Raw genomic sequence first — 19,258 nt, forward strand, 5'->3', positions numbered from 1 at the left:
TCCGACAGAGGTCCCGCCCCCAGCGCCTCCCAAGGCTCCTGAACACAGCTCGAGGCCCACACCAGACCCACAGAGGAAGAGGCCCCACGAGCCAGAAGAGAGGGAGGTAGGGATGCCTTCAAAGTTGAGTAAGCAGCAGAGGACGGTGAGGGATCGAGGAAAAAGGGCCGCTTCCACTGAAAGCCGAGACGAGGTACTCGGGGCCGATGTACGCCGAGGAGGACCTCGCACGTGGTGCCCGAGACTTGAGCTGGATGGTGCCCCCATTCTTTGGGAAACTTCCCTCAGGAATTATGATGGGGGAAGAGCTGGGTATGTAGCTGAGGCCCTGCAGCAGCCACTCCTCCTACCCCACGATATGGAGTCCTATAGGCGCTTCAATCAGCAGGAGCTCTTCTTGTCCCTTAAGAGGGATATGGCATTGTAGGGTCGATTTTTGTAGCCTAAGCCCAAAAGAGATTGGTTACAGGCCCAACGAACCCAGAACAATAAATTTGTAGAGAGTGGGTTGAAGGTTAAGGCGCCGACTGGCGTCTAAGAAGCCTGAACATCTTTTTCTCTTATTGAAGAAACACTTGGAACAATTTACAACTAGGAGATGCTCCTCGGCCCACGGCCGAGCAAGCTTTTTTCCCCCCTCTTCCCCCCATTTCATTTTGCTTGTCTCTCTTATATACTACTCTCTTCCTATTCCTGTTGATCGTTCATTGGCCTCTCCTCTGACCGCCTGTCTCATCAGAGGTCGTATCTGTGCTCAAGTGGTTCACCCTGATCGATGTAGCCCTGCCCAGGGGTTGCATCCCCATTAATGCGGCCAGAAGGGTTGGTGAACGTATTAAGTGTTGAGGTGACAACTGACTCTAGGTCTGTCCCCCCTCCCCTATAGTTATCCTTAGTATGCCGAAGACGAGGGGATCCTCGGCGCGGATCCAAAGGAGGGTTTGCTCCCCAAATTGGCCTTGGGTAGTCATCCCTCCTCGGACTGGGCCATTTGGGCCTGGCTTAGAGTGGGCCGTGGCTGTACGATTTCCTGGCCCCACAATAGCCCCTCAAAATCTTTCTGCACGCATCCTTGGGCGGGGAGAAGAATTTTGACATCCTCGGCCTCATCCCCCCCCTACCCCTCATTAGTGCTAGGGCCCATTCACCTGCTAAGGGCACGTCGCTGGCACTTCGGAGCACGTAACATGTCCATCATTAAATCCAGGCGGCCTTGTACTCCCCACGTCCAACGAGGAGTTATCCATCCAACGGTGGAGATTCGTCTGGCATTCATGAGCGGGAAAACCAGCATGGCTCCTCGATTTGGGGTATAAATACTCGTACGAACCGCCTCTCCCTGTTCCTCATTTGTAATCGAGGATATTCGTGCGCCTTTCCCGAGTTCAGACACACCCTAACTAGCACCTTCAGCACAAAAGCCTGTCCGAGGAGCCCTTTCTATTTCCTGTAAGTCGCTCTCTCTTTGATCCTTTCTTGCTACCCTTTTTTCTGTTTCGCCTGTTCTTTCTTAGCTCTTTTAGGCGTCTATTGGGATGGGTAGGTTTAAGAAATACGTCGATACTGAGGAGGCGATGGAGAAATTCATCTCCGACTATAAAATTCTCAGCAATGTGAATTTGAGACATTGTGAGGACGGGGAGTGGCGCATATACAGACAGGAGGGCGAGGTGGTAATTCCCGTAGTCGCCTTCCTTGAAAGGGGGATGACGATCCCCATGGGGCCGGTGATGAGGGGTTACCTCATGCACTTTCGGTTGGCCCCCACCCAGTGCGGGATAAATGTCTTTAAGATTTTGGGCTGTGTGGACGCCCTGAACGAGAAGATGGGGCTGAGGTTAACCCACCATGACGTGAACTGGTGTTACAATCTTCAGCTTCTTAAAGGCAAGTCGTATTACCTGAAAACGAGGGACGACAGGGTACAGCTCATTCAGTGCCTCCCCGAGTCCAGCAAGGGGTTCTATGAGGATTTTCTTATTGTGTCCCGGGAGTGGCACGATGGCCTTCACTGCCTAACAACAGAGGGAACGCCAGGTGGGGCAGCCGGGGGAGTCCCAACAGAAAACTCCTACTCCTCCTTCGAAGGCTAAGTCGCCTTCCGCTCGGCAAAAGCTTCCTCCTTCTCTTTCTCAGACGCGCTCGCCCTCTGGGTCCGTGCCTGCTGGTCTTAAGAAGAAGAAGGATAAGGGTAAAAGGATCGTGGGGGATAGGATGGTGTCCTCACAAGAGGAGGACACTGCTCTGCGGCCATCCAAGCAGCTTAAGATAGGCGGAAGGAGTCCGGATAGGCAGGTCGCCGACACCACCTTCTCCGGGGTTGACGCCTAGCTCCCAGCCCCGATGCTCCGCGGGGAGCCATTGAGGGATAACGCCTCTCTTAGGGATTTCAACGAGGGCGAGGGTACGCGCGTGGCAGACGCATTGGAGAGGAGCTTGCTGCTCCCAGCGGACATGGCTGAGCTTGACTCATTGACGAGCGAGCAGGTCTTCCTCAGCCTTAAGCGATATGTGGGGATGGTAAGGGCTATAACCTCAATTCTTTTCCCACTTTTTTCCTTTTATGGGGTTCATCGTACATTGGTCATTTTGACAGGCCGTCCAAGCTATCTTTGCGTTGGAGGGGGCGACAAACGACCAGAAGGAGGCCCTTAAAAAGGAGCGCAACTGGCGATACCAGGCCACCAATACTCTGAAAAATTCTGAAGCTGACCTCGTCAAGGCTCGACAGGCTCTGAAAGAGGTGACCAGTGAGCGGGATAATGCGCTGTCTGGTCTTAAGGGCGCCCAGACCCAGGCCACGGAGCAGACGACGCGCCTACACGAGGCGGAGGAGCAATTGCGGATCGCGAGGGATCTGATTACTGACCTGCAGGTTGACGTAGCTAAGGCCGAGGGGAATCAGAGGGCAGCGGAATGGGCCAGGAACCAGGCCCTGCGGGCCAAGGACGAGGCTGATCATGTCAAGGAGATGGCCGAGTGTGCCAAGGAGGAGGCCGAAGCCGCAGCCTACGCTGATGGGGTGGCTGCAGTAGAGGCCGACTACAAGGCTCAAGTCCCGGGAGTGTGTAGGCGATATTGTTCCCAGGTTTGGGCTGAGGCCCTCAAACAAGCTGGGGTGGAGGCTGCGTCCGACCTGTGGAAGGCGGAGAACGTGTATTATCACCCCGCAATCCGTGAGGCCGCCCCTGAGGACCCTGAGGTTGGGGAGATTACTGAAGAAGTGGGGGCAGCTGAGCTGGGGGAGCATTCAAGTGAGGAGGTGCCCCCAGAGATAGTAGAGATCCCTTCCGATGATCCAGCCCCCACCACCGAGGAAGTAACTGCTCTCGCCGTGACCCCGCAGACTATCCCCTCAGGCCGGGGCTCGGAGGGGTCAGGGGTTGCCTCTGTTCGGCCTGAGCAAGAGGAGTAGGCTCCCCGGCGTCTCGGCTCGTCCTGCTTTCACGTTGTCATTTTATTTTGTAATACTTCTCTTCTATGTGCTGTGGCTCTTGCCATGCAATTTTTACGAACTCCTTGCTGTAATGCAAATTTGATTTCCCTTCATTTGAGTTGTTTGTTTGTGTACACGCTGCCCGCTTCTCCTTTCTTCCTTAGATCTGTATGACTTTAGCTTGAATTGTATGTCGGTCAGTTGCGCCAGTAACGGTGATAAGGCGAGTGAACGTATGCATGGGCAGCTCTCTTGCGTCTCAAGGGCCCTGTGGTGCTTGGTCCTTTCCTAACTTGGGATGTTCTGTGGTTGGCCTCCTTGTGGGCCCGAGTCCGAGGGCTATGCAACGCCCCTGTTCTGTTCGGCACAATGGTCTGATTGAGCGGGTAGTTTCCCCGTAGGTTTGAGTCCGAAGACCATGCAATACCTTGGTTCTGTCTAGTACCCAGGCGTAGAGGAGCGAGTAGTTTCCCCATAGACCTGAGTCCGAGGACCATGCAGTGTCTTGGTTCTGTCTAACGCTTTCATTTCTCTGTAAGTATCTAGTTTCCCCATAGGTTTGAGTCCGAGGACCATGCAATACCTTGGTTCTGTCTAGTACCCAGGTATAGAGGAGCGAGTAGTTTCCCCATAGGCCTGAGTCCGAGGACCATGCAGTGCCTTGATTCTGTCTAACGCTTTCATTTCTCTGTAAGTATCTAGTTTCCCCATAGGTTTGAGTCTGAGGACCATGCAATACCTTGGTTCTGTCTAGTACCCAGGTGTAGAGGAGCGAGTAGTTTCCCCCAGGCCAGCGCTCGTGAGGGCTGGAGAGAATCAAGGGAACATCATGAGGGAGGTGTCCGGTGCCTGCATCTGCTCCTCACTTTGTTCAAGCTCCGCCGAACGAGAAAGGAGTTGTTGGTGGCCTTGAAACAAGCTGGCCCTCCCTTCCCTGCTTTTAGTGTCAAGTTCTCCCATTCTCTTGATGCCAATAAAAGCACGGGTTGACACTTCCCTCTAGCTAGTTTTAGGGATTGTAGGGTCCACCTGGGCCTCTGATTGTAGAACTAGCTGGTAGGAACAGTTGTAATGCACCCTGCTGAGCCTCTGATTGTAATCTGTAATTTTTTCTTTTTTATGAAATAATATCGAGTTCTCTTTCTTTGCTGTTGAATCATCTGTCTCGATTTTTTTTTTTTTTTATCACCATCAATCTTTCATAGAATGATTACTCAGAACCGTCGCCTGTTGTGCCGGCCGGCGCGCTAATCCTTCCCAAGACGGCACTTGTAGGGTCGATTTTTGTAGCTAAGCCCAAAAGAGATTGGTTACAGGCCCAACGAACCCAAAACAATAAATTTGTAGAGAGTGGGTTGAAGGTTAAGGCGCCGACCGGCGTCTAGAAACCTGAACATCTTTTTCTCTTATTGAAGAAACACTTGGAACAATTTACAACTAGGAGATGCTCCTCGGCCCACGGCCGAGAGGCTTTTTTCCCCTTTTTCCCCCTTTCATTTTGCTTGTCTCTCTTATATACTACTCTCTTCCTTTCCTGTTGATCTTCATTGGCCTCTCCTCTGCCGCCTGTCCCATCAGAGGTCGTATCTGGCTCAAGTGGTTCACCCTGATCGATGTAGCCCTGCCCGGGGGTTGCATCCCCATTAATGCGGCCAGAAGGGTTGGTGAACGTATTAAGTGTTGAGGTGACAACTGACTCTGGTCTGTCCCCCTCCCCTATAGTTATCTTTAGTACTCGAGGACGAGGGGATCCTCGGCGCGATCCAAGGGAGGGTTTGCTCCCCAAATTGGCCTTGGGTAGTCATCCCTCCTCGGACTGGGCCATTTGGGCCTGGCTTAGAGTGGCGTGGCTGTACAATTTCCTGGCCCCATAACATACAACATCACTTAAAAAAATATACTAAGCAAAAAAATAAAACAAACAAAATGACAATTCTTCATATTGACTTACCTCAGGACTGTAAAATGTATATTCAGTGGGATCTTCAACTTTTCTCATTAAAAAAAAATGCATTTGAAGATGGTAGGAAGATAAGAGTTTCTTTTGTAATACTTCTTCTTCTTCTTTAATCCATCTGAAGTCATAATCTTGGTCAGCCAATCCCTTTAGTCAAGTCCTTCATATAAGAATATACATTATAAAGTTAATAAGTGCGCATAAAACAAAAGCAAAGGTAAGTGTTCGTGGTAAGCCAAATTGACACCAATCAAATATTTTGATCTACTAACTAAAACTTGTACACAAAAAAATCACCAAACCTCTCTATCTCAAATTCATTTTCTCTTGAACACAAACTTTTCGATTTTGTAATAAAATAAAATGTATATACATGAATTCAAAGCCAGTAGCAAAAAAATAAAGGTTAAAAAAAAACACAAACACAAACACACATTCACAAAATCTCTAAAAACCCATCCCTCTAAATAGTCAACCCTCCAATTAACCCCTTGGCTAGAACTCAAATTCTACTTCCATAGTTGTGCAATGATGAAATCTCAAAACAGCCTCCATTACAAGCTTATGACCGCATCAAATTAGCCACTATGAACACCAACCAAGAATCCTCCATAGCCCACAAACCACTATCAACCTCTCTATTCAATTAAAGGTTTGAAACTTTTTTTTTTTTTAAAGAATGTAATGTTTGAAACTTGAAAGGTTGGAGAGCTATTATTTTGATAATGGTTTAAATTGGGATGGAGTTGGTATTAGTTTAAATTGACATTAGTTTTTTAGTAAGTAGTAATCTGAAATTCTTGTTAAAGATCTAAACGCGGTTTTTTTTTTTAATTTATTTATTTAATGAATTTGAATTTCAAAACATATACATATGTTGCATATTTTTAACTTCCTTCAATCTTTTTAGTAGTTGTAGTTATCTAAAACTCTTATTAAAAAAAAAAAAAAATTGAGAAGACTTATCAAAGATCAGCATGGTTTTTTTTTTTTTTTTTTAATTATTTTATATGAATATGAACATGGGTTGGCTTGGATGTGGTGTTTTTTTTTATAATAAAATTTTGGATGTAGTAGTGGTATTTAAAATTTTATGGATTTGTTTTTAACTTAAGTTTTTTTTAGTAGTAGTTATCCGAAAGTTTTGTTAAAGATTTGAAAATTGGGGGTTTTTTTTTTTTTTTGGATAAATTTGAAAATAAATTTTTTTTAGGGAAAAGTTGAATCTGGGTTTAAATGTGGCATTTGAAAATTTTTGGATTTCTTATGGATATGATCGATTTCTACTAAAATAAATATTCAAATATCCGTATATGCCCTTAGATTTTTCTTTTTTTTTTTTTCTTTTTTTTCTGTGTGTATATGTATATTTTGTAGTGTAGTTATTAGAGGGGTAATTTTGACAGTACAAAAGGCAATAACTAAGAATCCTCTTAATATATAGAGAATAATACATAAAGATAATTGATTGGTGGTGAGAAGTTTTTATTTCCGTAGAAGTGGGTATTTTAAATTTTAATTTTAAAGACGTAAGCTACATTTTAGGATTTGTAGTGGGAAGTTGAGAGTGGAGAGTGGAGACTCATCAAATATCAAAGTTGTCTTTTATGAAATTTTTGGCATTACAAATAGTTGTGGACCCATTTTTGAGGGTGAGGGAGGAGAACACGAACATAAAAAAATTAACTTGGAGTAGGTTTTTTTATTCATTGAATTATTAATTAAATAACCTATGATTGTTGGAGAGTGGTAATATTACTTATATCTAAACGTTAGTATTTTATTTTACTTTTTAAATGTGTAGTTATCCACAAATTTGAAAAAATAAATAAAAAATAAAAAAGTGGTTGGGTAGGTTTTTTTTTTTTTTTTTTTTTTTGATAGAATCATAGAATGTGGGATAGTTTTTTTTTTTTTTTTTTTTTAATAGAGATAAAAGAAATTTTTTTAAAAAAAATTTAGGAGTTTTTAATCAGTTTNCTTGGAGTAGGTTTTTTTTATTCATTGAATTATTAATTAAATAACCTATGATTGTTGGAGAGTGGTAATATTACTTATATCTAAACGTTAGTATTTTATTTTACTTTTTAAATGTGTAGTTATCCACAAATTTGAAAAAATAAATAAAAAAATAAAAAAGTGGTTGGGTAGGTTTTTTTTTTTTTTTTTGATAGAATCATAGAATGTGGGATAGTTTTTTTTTTTTTTTTTTTAATAGAGATAAAAGAAATTTTTTTTAAAAAAATTTAGCTAAAATTTAGGAGTTTTTAAATCAGTAATTTTATATATATAACCCTATAGGTACTCAAGAATTCTTTGCCTTTGGCTTTGGCTTTTTTGGCTTGATTGACTTGCCTTACCTTTGGCTTGAATTCTTTTGTCCTACATTGGAAAGATGTCTTTCATCTTTCTACCTTATAAGGGATGAACCAATAGAGTAAGAGTGCCATTAGTTTGGTAGTGAGGAAAGACATCTTTCCAATGTGGGACAAAAGAATTCAAGCAAAGGCAAGGCAAGGCAATCAAGCCAAAAAAGCCAAAGCCAAAGGCAAAGAATTCTTGAGTACCTACAATAAAAGGATCATAGTGGGGTCATGGGCCCTAAATCATACAATAATTGGGTTTTGGGCTTTGGTCGAGAGTGTGGGCTTTGGCCGAGAGCATGGTAGTCCAAGTCCAAGGAGGAATATCTCCTCAAACCAGCTAAAGCACGGTCATATATAAGTCCTAAATGGTCAAAGTAACCTTCCAGGAACTTCTAAAGGATAAGAACTTAGAAATATCTAAGAAAAAGCTGCTATCACTGCAATGTTGCAGCTACTTTTCTAGCTGCATTTATGTGGAAAAGACATTTGAACAGTATTGCCTTAGAAACCACAACTCATAGAAAGCTGACAGGGGTGTTTGATGGGACAAGCACTCAAGTGATGGCCCAAAAGATCAACAAGTGTAGGATCAAGATCATGCAAAAGGAACTATATAATGCAAGAGGCATTTCATAAAAAAAGGGGGGAGGGGGGGATAGAGAAGGGAGACGGTAGTAATCTAAATTGCACTGGTACTCTGTTTAATCAATTTATATGAAAACTTACCTCCTCAGATAATGAGTTCATCTCCTCGGACAATGAACTCATTCAGCTCTATGTTCCTTGTTCTTACTTAATCATCTTCTACATCCATACTAACCGTTGTCTAATCCACCAATAGCCCAACTCTTTCACTTACTCTCTACAAATTCATTATATTGGGTTTATTGAGCTCATATCCCATATCTGTTGGGTTTGGGTTACAAATCGTGACCTTACAAACCCTATTACTTTAGCTTTACAAATTGGTAAATTTGAGAGTATTTTAGACATCAAAATTGAAAAATCCCAATAGGGAAAGCCCCTTAAATGGTAGTATAGATAAACGGAATCAACTAATCAAATTTTTTTTTTTTTTGGGGCAAATGGAAAGAATGCAGTTGTTTCATCATTAGCATTGGCATTAGATATGCCAAATACTTTATTTTTAACATTTGACACACTAAAATACCAAAATTTTTGCTTCATGAAGTGTTCTAAATCTCAAAAAATTTTAAACATGCTAATATGTCATTCTACTAGTAAAATGACATTATATAATGTTCTAAATTTTTTTATTGTTTTTTATTCATCCCAGCAAGCTTAGTCTCTTTATCATATTCCATCACTCTCTCTCTTCCCTCTTATCTATTTGCTCTCTCTCTCTCTCTCTCTCTCTCCAACCAAACCTAGGCCAAAAGCCATTATCATTGTCTAAAGCCCATCTTAGCCTTGGTTTGAAGTCGCAACCACCAATCTGAACACACCACCTCCAGTCTGAAGCAATGACTATTGAAAAAGAAGCCACCACTAGCCGATCTTCTGCCTCTCTTACCAACTAGTTTTGATTTGAACCTGGTTTTTTTTTTATCACTCAAAGTAAAGTTGCGTTTTCAGTTTTTTTTTTTTTTTTTTTTTTTTAAGCAGCCGGACTTATTGACTTTTAGGAGACAAAAAACATTGTGCGTGCACTGTTCACGCAATATTTAATATTAAAAGTGGGTCCCACGATACTATTCACACATTTAAAAATTATTTTGCTACAATGTTTTCAGCAACAATAAGTTTTTAGTAACTTTAAGCAACAATAAGTGCTATCCAAACGGACCCCTTGTCATGTTCTTAGCTGTGACAAGTTGTATGAAGTGCTTCTAGTTAAATAATAGGCGCACCTAAAATCTCTCAAAGAGTGTCTCTCAAAGAGAGAGAGAGAGAGAGAGAGTTAACGTGCTAGTTTCCAGCAAAGAATTCGATGTAATAGTGGAAGGAGCAGGCATCATGGGCAGCTCCACCGCGTATCAAGTTTTGAAAAGAGGTCACAAAGTCCTCCTACCTGAGCAGTTCGATTTCTTACACCAACGTGGCTCATCTCACGGCGAGTCTGATAGGGCAAGAATGTATTGACCCTTTGTAATGAATTAATTAATTAATTAGCCAAGTTTATTAATTAATCAAATTAACATGTAAAATGCGTGGTAGCACAAACAAATCATCAGTTTACTAAAGTGCAGCGGAAATTAAATTGTCATGGTGATTTGTTTACGAATGGGGAAAACCTACATGGCAAAAACCCCACTGCGTGATTTTAAGGTCACCACTCTCGAGAATCCACTATTATCAAAATAAGTGGTTACAAATAAAGGAATTCAAGTACTTTATACCAACCTACAGTTGAACCCTTACTCCAATACCCAATTAGACTTGTTCTGTAGTGACAATCTCTCCTTTCATTGCATAGATCTCAGTACATGACTAACCAATAGATGCACAGATCCCAGTACGCAACTTAATCACCAACTTGAGAAAGATGTTGGCTGAAAAGTTCTTCAATTCATTACACAATGAAGAGCACAAAGCTCCTTGGTCACAAAACCCCTTGGTCACAAAACCCTAAGGTGTACAAACACAGTAGTTTCTTCAATAGAAAGATTAACTAGGGCAAATTCTGTCTCCAGTCACAATTTGCATGAACGAAACTTTGCTTCACACTCGTGTAACTGTGCAACCTTTAACGGCCCTTAAAATAATCCTTATATATGTTTAAGGTTGTGAGAAAAGAAGGCCTAAACATATGCTCATGGATTAGAGTGAAATCAACCCTAAAAAACTGAATTTCATAAACCTCAATAGATAGCCATCTATTGAGCTAGCTGTCGAGCCATGGGCTAAAACAATTTTTAAACCTCAATAGATGCTAGCTATCGAGCTTTAAAATCCAACACTTTCTCACTTGTTTCTTTGACAGACTTGCATGGTTTTAACACTTGAACTTAAAACCTTATTTCTTGAAGTATTAAACTCATCCTAGATCTATCCAATTACAAGTAAAGTGCATTTTGTCGAAGGATTAGCCAATTACATAAAATATTGACATGTGTTCCTAACATTGAATCACATATGTCCTAATAGAATCTCGTACTATGTGGCAACTTACCCGAAGGAATACTACTATCCAATGGTGATGGAGTCCTACAAACTCTAGGCTGAGTCCCACATCGGCTACAAGATTTACTTCAAGGCTCAACAATTTGACATGGTTTCGTACGACGACAGGTGTCTCCATGAAGTCATAGCGACTTGTCAGAAACACTGTCCCACATGAAATTCTCGACCTCCAACAAGTTTCCAACAAGTTTTCAGGCAGGTTTGATATTCCTGGCAATTGGGTTGGAGTGTGTACTAGTGATGGTGGTGTGATAAAGCCCACTAAAGCAATTTCTATGTTTCAAACTCTGGCAATTCAAAACGGTACTGTTCTTAAGGATTACATGGAAGTGAAAGATATAAGAAAAGACGATGTGAAAAGGGGTGCGTGGGTTTACACTAGCAATGGTGACAAGTTTTGGGGTAAAAAATGTGTGGAAATAGTTGAGGCTTGGACTACAAAGTTAATTAAAACAGTTAGTGGGAATGAATTGCCTATACAACCTTTGGAGACTATGGTGTGTTATTGGAGGATTAAGGAGGGGCATAAGGATAAAAAATGCAATTGGTGGTGATTTTCCAACTTTTGCATCCTACGGTGAGCCTTATATATACGGCACCCCATCTTTGGAGTTTCTGGGGTTGATTAAGGTTGCAATATATGGTGGGTATCCATGTGATCTGGATAAGAGGCCATGGGGGCCTGGAATGGCATTAGGGACTGTGGACACAAGGGGTCTTTTGGAGTCGCCACCTAATTTTTGCAATGGTCTAAGAACCATATATATAGCATCCTCTCGAGAAATGACCTTTAATCTTACTATCAGAATATGGGTTCGGAGTTTAGGTACGCTCTTGGAAAGGTGTAAGGCACCCAAGATCGCCCAACCCTAAGGTTGGCCTCCTATCATTATGTCTTAATCTTAACCTTATTAAAAACTAGTTCAGCACTTTTATTCTAAACCGACACACACTCTAATCATGCATCTAACATACAACATGGCATCTTTTATCCCTAAACAAGCATACTTATCTATCCACAAAGCAAAAGAGAGCCAAACACACGAAAGAAACCCTAGCATATCATCAATAGCAAGCAAAACATCTTATGAACAAGGCATTAACACATTATAAACCCTAATCATACATCTAAGCATACTCAATCATATCATCAAAATAAAACCAACACAAATGTATGGACATTTCTAATGCATGACTTACCCTTTAGTTACCTTTTAGCAACACAGCACCTATGGTATTAATACATGGACATGTGAATGAATGGCCTAGCGTCAAAGCAAGAAACAAACATAGAAACCCTAATATAAGCATGTTGAAAGACAAACAAGCGTGTGAGGCAGAGGCACAAATACTTATAGAGCCTAAAATATATGAAAAGAAGCTAAACAGAACAAGCATGTGAAGGCAGAAACAAAACAAACAAAGAAAAATTAGGGTTTCTAGGCAGCGGCTTAAGCGTGAAAGAACAGGCCTACATACGCATAATCGAACCTGCGTGCACAAGCTAGATTATGTGCACACAAGTCCTTGCCTAGAAAACCTAAAAACACAGAAACAGAGCAAAAATGAAATCCCTAATTCTAACAACCAAACACACTCAGAATAACAAGAAAACATAAACCTACTCTAAAAAAATAGGTTATAACACAAACAAAGCAAGAAAAACATATTAAACAATAAAAGAAAGACTAAAAAGAGAAAAGAAATGTAGAAACTTGATACCTTAAAAATGAGTTCCCAAGATTTGATTTTGACTGTTCCCCTCAATCAGATCTATCACAAGTCATTAAACAAGCGATTAGCAACATTAAACTAAAAGGATTTGGGCTAGAAAAGGTCCCAATCAAATACAATTGACTTGAGGGTGTTATGTGAAAAACTCTCTTTTGAATCACTATTTTCTAGTGGATCTTAGGTTTTTGCCATAGGATTTCTCTATGTCTTGAAAAAGTACCATGCAAGGTTTTTTATAGTTAAAAAAAAAGGGGGTTGGAACGGCTCCATGATGATGTGGGATTCATTCCAAACCTCAGCCATTATTGCAAAAAACTTGCATCTTTCGTACTTCTGAAATCCTAGCTATGTATGCAGGATTGTGCCTACATACACAGGCTTTGGCCCGCGTACACAGGCTTTTGAGTTCGAGCATCATTGGGGAATGGGGCCCGAGTTGTAAAGGGTACAAAATACGATATCTACAAGGACTTTGAAACAATGGGTGGAAGAGAGGCTATCAAGCTTGGTTGATTCTAGAGGGCTTGTGGCTACATAGTTGTGCATGTATTCAATGACCCCAAATGAGGATTTTGTGATTGATTTCTTGGGTGGGGAGTTTGGGAAGGATGTTGTGGTCGAAGGTGGTTTTTCAGGGCATGGGTTCAAGATGAGTCCAATGGTAGGGAGAATACTTGCTAACCCTGTGCTCACTAGGGAGGCAAAAGGAGTTGAGCTAAAGCACTTTAGGATTGGAAGGTTTGAGGAGAATCCTAAAGGGAATTTCAAAGAATTTTTATATCATGTGATGTAATTTACTATCATCCCTCAATGATTAAGTAAAATTCCATTTTCATTTCTCTGTAATAATAATTGTGTACAATTGGTGCCAATAGTGCCTTATATCTCTCTCTCTCTCTCTCTCTCTCTCTCTCTCTCTCTCTCTCTTAACGTACTAGTACCTTATTAATGCTACCCCCTAACTATGACACCTTTTTATTCTTGTCTTACTAGCCAAAATGGTTTCGATCGATGATCTTGACTTCAGATTTTCGACTTGGAAGTTAGTAATCATGACTTCTAGTCACGATTTCAATCGCTTTTTAGAGTGTGTAAAAGAGTTTGTGTGCAACAAGTTCAACTCTTTCTGATTCTTGACATATGGCTACATGACCCATTTGTTTGTTTAGTTGACCTTCTACAACAAATTATTGAAAACTTAGATTTTTAGATTGACTGAAATGTGCAACAATTGTAAAAGTCATGTGATGTAATTTGCTATCATCCCTCAATGATTGACTAAAAATCCATTTCTAATTCTCTGTAATTATAATTGTGTACAATTGTTGCACACAAACTGTTTTACACACTCTAAAAAGTTATTGAAATCGTGACTTGAAGTCATGATTACTAACTTCCAAGTTGGAAATCTGAAGTATCTAAGTTTTCAATAATTGTTGTATTTTTAGAAGTACCGATGCAATTTCTTTAACAAGCCAAGGGCTTTCCACGAGTCGGGTCAGATCAGGTTTATGGTTAACCTGCAACCGACCCAATCAAATCGGGTGAACGGAAAAAGGACCCGTAGCTAAGGGTATGGGTCGGGTTAAGGAGATTTTTTGACCCAACCTACTATGGTGGCTTAAAAAAAATTCAACCCAACCCAAACCAATCCAACCCACATGGGTCGGGTTGAACCCATGGGTTGGACAATTTTTGTTTATTACTATTATTATTAAATTGAGCAGAAAAAAATATATCACACTTGCCACTTGAATTGATAAACAATATATACATTAATATATGAACTAATATTCCAACTCAGTTATACATTAATATTGGCTTTTATATAGGATAAGAGGAAGAGATGGTTATTTTTAAATAATAAAAAAATTTATTAATTATATAATATATTTTAAATATATATTAAATATATTGGTGGGTCGGGTCGGGTTTGGCAAGTTTGGAATTTTATGACCCAAACCCAACCTGACCAGCTATCAAAAAAATTTTTGTAACCCAACCCGACGGGTTGGATTGGGTTGAGTCGGTTTTGGCGAGTTAGCTACACAACCCTACCCATGGCCGACCGAATGTTTGGGTCGAACCCGGTGGCGCGAATCATTGGTTGAGCGAGTCGAAACCAACTAGTGATTTTAGGTCTGAATCCCAACAAGATAGAAATAAAAACCCAAACAACAAAGAAATCAAAACCCAAATAACAAAAACACCATATCCATATACTAAAACAAAAAATAGGAAGATAAAGACTAAACCCACATCACCATCACCATTCCTTCTCCCACCATCAACACATCCACAAGATTAGTACAATTTAAAAAACAAGAAAAAACAAAAAAAAAAAAAAAAAAATTATTTTTACTAGCCCACAGACTGCACAAGATTAGAGGAGATTTCAAGTATATCAGAGGAGGGATTCGTCAATATGTGGAGTTTCAAGTTGAACTTTGAGTCAGCGACGGTAGCAATAGACCATACTCAGTGACAATGGCAATGAGGAGGCTAGATTTAGGGGCTGCAATAAGGAGGCTAGTGTTAGGGACAACAATAGAGCCCAACTCAGCAATGGGCAATGGTAGTAGTAATGAGGTTAGGGTTAGGGATTTTAGAGAGAGATCAAAAAGAGAGAAATTTTTCTAAAACTAATAATGGTTGAAGGCCTTGAGGCATGTTTTTGTTTATGAGAAAGGGAATGAAGAGGCGTGTAATGCATGTTCAAACTTCAACGTAAATGAGAAACCCAAGTCAAAGATTTTTCTTTTTAAAATTTTGGGCGGTCGGGTCGGTTTATATGAGTTAGAATTCAAGGGACTTGGAACCAATTCGCAAAACCAATTTTTGAAATCGACAGACCCACACTCAACCCGTCTGGGCATTCAGATTTGCTCGTGAGTCCTCAGGTCGGGCAGGTGGGTTGGGTTTGACGAGTTGATGGACAGCCCAACAAGCCAATAGTTGTATTTTTCTTGGTTTACCTTTCATCATTATCATCTTCTAACAAGCATTGGTTTTGTATAAAACCTATATATAAGATAGTGGATAGTGATAGAAGCATGCCTATTCCAAAATCCATCTCATATTTGTTACAAAAGCTTGCGGTCCCAAATTTAGAACTCAACTCAGTTGGCTTCATTGATGTCCTATAATTCGAATTCCAACCTCACATCTCAACTTTACTTAGAGCATTAGCATACAAAAAAAAAAAAATTCCCCACAATTGTGGCAATGGTATTGCCGAAATTGTGGGATTTTTTTTTTTGGGCACTCACACATTACACTCTTCACACGCACAAACCCGGGCAGATTGGGCAGAGGAATTACGGCAATACCATTGCCGTAATTCAAGTTTTTCTCTCTCCTCGTATTTCCTCATTCTCTCTCCTCTTTTTCTTGAATTTCGGCAACAGCGTTGCCGAAATTCAACCTCTCTCCTCATTTTGCCAAAAAACTTCAAACAGTACCTATAATGCAAAAATGTTTTAATTTTGGCAATATTTAGCCAAAAGACTCCGAAGCATGTGTGATGAGACTAGTAATATTTTAATATGTTTTATTAAAGAATAGAATATGCAATATATGATATAATGTTAAATGCCATTTTAAAATAGAAAAAATAAATTCTAGTGTGATAAAAAGGCATTTAGCATGACACAACTGATACTATTGCTTTAATGCTATAATACTAGTTAATTTCCTTTTTTTAGTTTCCCCCCTTTTTTTGGTTTAATTCAATTTTAATTTCACTTTTTACTAAATAGTAGATACATTTTTCTTTTTTCTTTTTTCTTTTTTTCTTTACCACTCATCTTCAACAAATAAAACTATGATGCCAAACCCACATTAATGACAACAGAATGATGTAAAGAGCCTCTTCCAAAAATAAAAAATAAAAATTCAAACTCAAACTCAAAGTTTTCTTCCGGGGGACCAAGAAAGTGGAACAACCGAACAACTGCACCGTTGCCCACAAAAGAGTTGGGACTTGGGAGCCATGAAAAGATTTTCAAAGGAAAAGATTTTTCTTTCAATTTTGTGGTCAGATGGAAAAGCATAAAGTTGTCCACAAAGTGATATTATGGGGACAACTTTGTAATTTAGCGTTTTCTGTTGTTTGCGTTTATGTCAGAAAATCATTCAACAAGGACACATTGTGAGTCACTTTTTCAGTCTGCAGATTTCACTAACGAGGCTATTCTTTCAATTTGTGGTCCGATGGAGACCATAAAGTTGTCCACAAAGTAATATTATGGGGACAACTTTGTAATTTACCGTTTTCTGTTGTTTGCGTTTATGTCAGAAAGTAACTCAACAAGGACAAATTGTGAGTCACTTTTTCAGTCTGCAGATTTCACTAACAAGGCTATTTGAGTAAATGTAACTGAGATCTTTTGTTCAAAATCGTTGGGGGAAAAAGCCAGCAAGGAAAAAAAAGTACATTTTTCTTTGGAAATGGGATCCGGTGCGCAATTGCACCGTGCAATTCACCTAATCCTTCACAATTTTTTTTTTACTTTTTTACTTTTACTTGTTTATTTTTACTTTTTTTATATGGTTGAAATTTAAAGTTGCAAAAAAAAACTTTAAATGTCAACCATTCATGCCAATTGCATGCGGTGCAATATCCTGTGTATTGCAGCTGATATCAATTGACAAGGGACAACTATGGTTTGGTTGGGAACAAAAAGATCAAGCTTGTGACTTTTACAGTTTTCACTGTCAAGATACAGTGGGGAAATATCACACAATCTCGTTTTGTAATTTCCTTGTAAAGTCAATCGCTCTATCTCGTGGCCTTTTTGCTAAGCTAATCTTCAAAGCCTTCTTTGCAGAAAATAAACCATATTTTGGGGGTATATTTCCTCCCGGTCACAGTTACTAAGATTTATCGGCTGTTAGACCCCCTCAACTGTGAGTAAGAGGAAATATATACCCAAAGCATAATATACCTCTTCCTTCTTTGCTCAGTCACAGTGACAGCTTTAAAAATATGCAATTAGCTACGTTTTTTCAATGTAAACAATCAAATAATAATTAAACTACTAATCATTTGTTCAATTACCAATATCTTGCCTAAATAAGTAATAATATAAACAAAATACATCATCTTTTTTATGATAATATAAACTCTTAAGTACCCAAAATAGTTTATGTTTTAATTCAAATTATTCACAATTTCACATGCTATATAAATTAAGGGCACATTTGGTATTTACTAAATGTAGATTATATTAGGAATAATAATCTTATGAGAAATGATATGTCTACAACACTTTTACAATAAATTTTAAGTAGCAAGTTGTTACTAGTTGTTATTGTTGAGGTAAAAAAGTAATCTTAGTGTTAGTTTCAAATTTGAATCAATAACAACTAACCACCTGTGATTTATTGTAAAAATGTTGTGAAATTATTGTAGACGTAGTATCTCTCTAATCTTATTACTGGAATAAAAGACATTGTAATGAAATAACTATTATTATCCATAAGTTAGGTTATTACATATGAAAAGCTTGTAAAAGATGATGTATAAGGAAAAATTATATTTTTAGAAATATATTAATTTTAAAACTTATTATATACAATATACACTCAAGAGGAATAACTATTTTTCAATTTTAAAGAGGAATGACTATTTTTCAATTTAAAGAATAGTTTTTTTTTTTCTATGAAATAACAAATCTATATAATAAAGATTCAAGCAAATAACTGAATTGCTATTACATATGAATAACTATTCTATTATAGGAGCTATTACAACATACCAAATATATGCTAAGGTTTTTCATGCATGATCATATCTCATCTAGATCAATTAGGCTTTTCATGGTTTATGTAACATGTCATGTAGAATTGCATCTAGGACAGGGGTGGCGCCACCTTATGGCCAGGGTGGTCCTAAGACCACCCTAACCTTAAAAAACAAAAAATTTATTAGGGCAAGCTGGGCTTGGGTCCACTCTCTCAACCTGAAGAAGTGACCCAACCAGGTCCTACAATAAAAATATAATAAGTTTATTACTAATAATATGATGGCAAAATGTAAAAACATAATATTTAGTGACACTTTCCTGTAAATTACTCAAATTTCCTTAGAATGGACAATCACATGTTTAATTATAATCATAAAAATAAAAGTTTATTTTATATATATATATATATAATGAATTAATTGATATTATATAAAAATTAAGTAACTTTTTAAGTTTATTCACTTAATTAACTAAAACAACTATTTTTTTCTAATCAAAATTATCGGAAAAAGAAAAAAGAAAAGTAGTTGTACAATGAAAAAAGATAAATTTATGTGATTTTGACCAATTAGTTGTATAATATATATATTATAATGTTTTTGAGAAAAGTAGTTGTACAATGACAGTGTATCAGGTAAAGTAAAAACTAAAAGTAAAGTCGTAGTATAGGCTTAAAAGAATATAAAAGCATATAATTTTTTTTGCTTAAAAGACCCAATATATTATTAAGTTGCTCAAATTATAGACCAAAATTTAATTTTATTGACATAAAAAAATTCAGAGTGTTCCCAAAAAAAATTTTAAAGGTAGATAAATATAAAATTTTAAATTATTATGTATAAATTTTTTGTTTTTTAAGGTTAGGGTGGTCCTA

General features: G+C 38.9%; 1 pseudogene; it reads left to right on the forward strand.

Moving 5' to 3' along the window:
* The first annotated feature begins 2,343 nt into the window (after nt 1–2,343).
* Nucleotides 2,344–13,430, forward strand: LOC112007644 (probable sarcosine oxidase; annotated as a pseudogene).
* The last annotated feature ends 5,828 nt before the right edge of the window (nt 13,431–19,258 follow it).

This window comes from Quercus suber, unplaced genomic scaffold (assembly GCF_002906115.3).
Source record: "Quercus suber isolate HL8 unplaced genomic scaffold, Cork oak 2.0 scaffold_56, whole genome shotgun sequence".
Classification (NCBI taxonomy): domain Eukaryota; kingdom Viridiplantae; phylum Streptophyta; class Magnoliopsida; order Fagales; family Fagaceae; genus Quercus; species Quercus suber.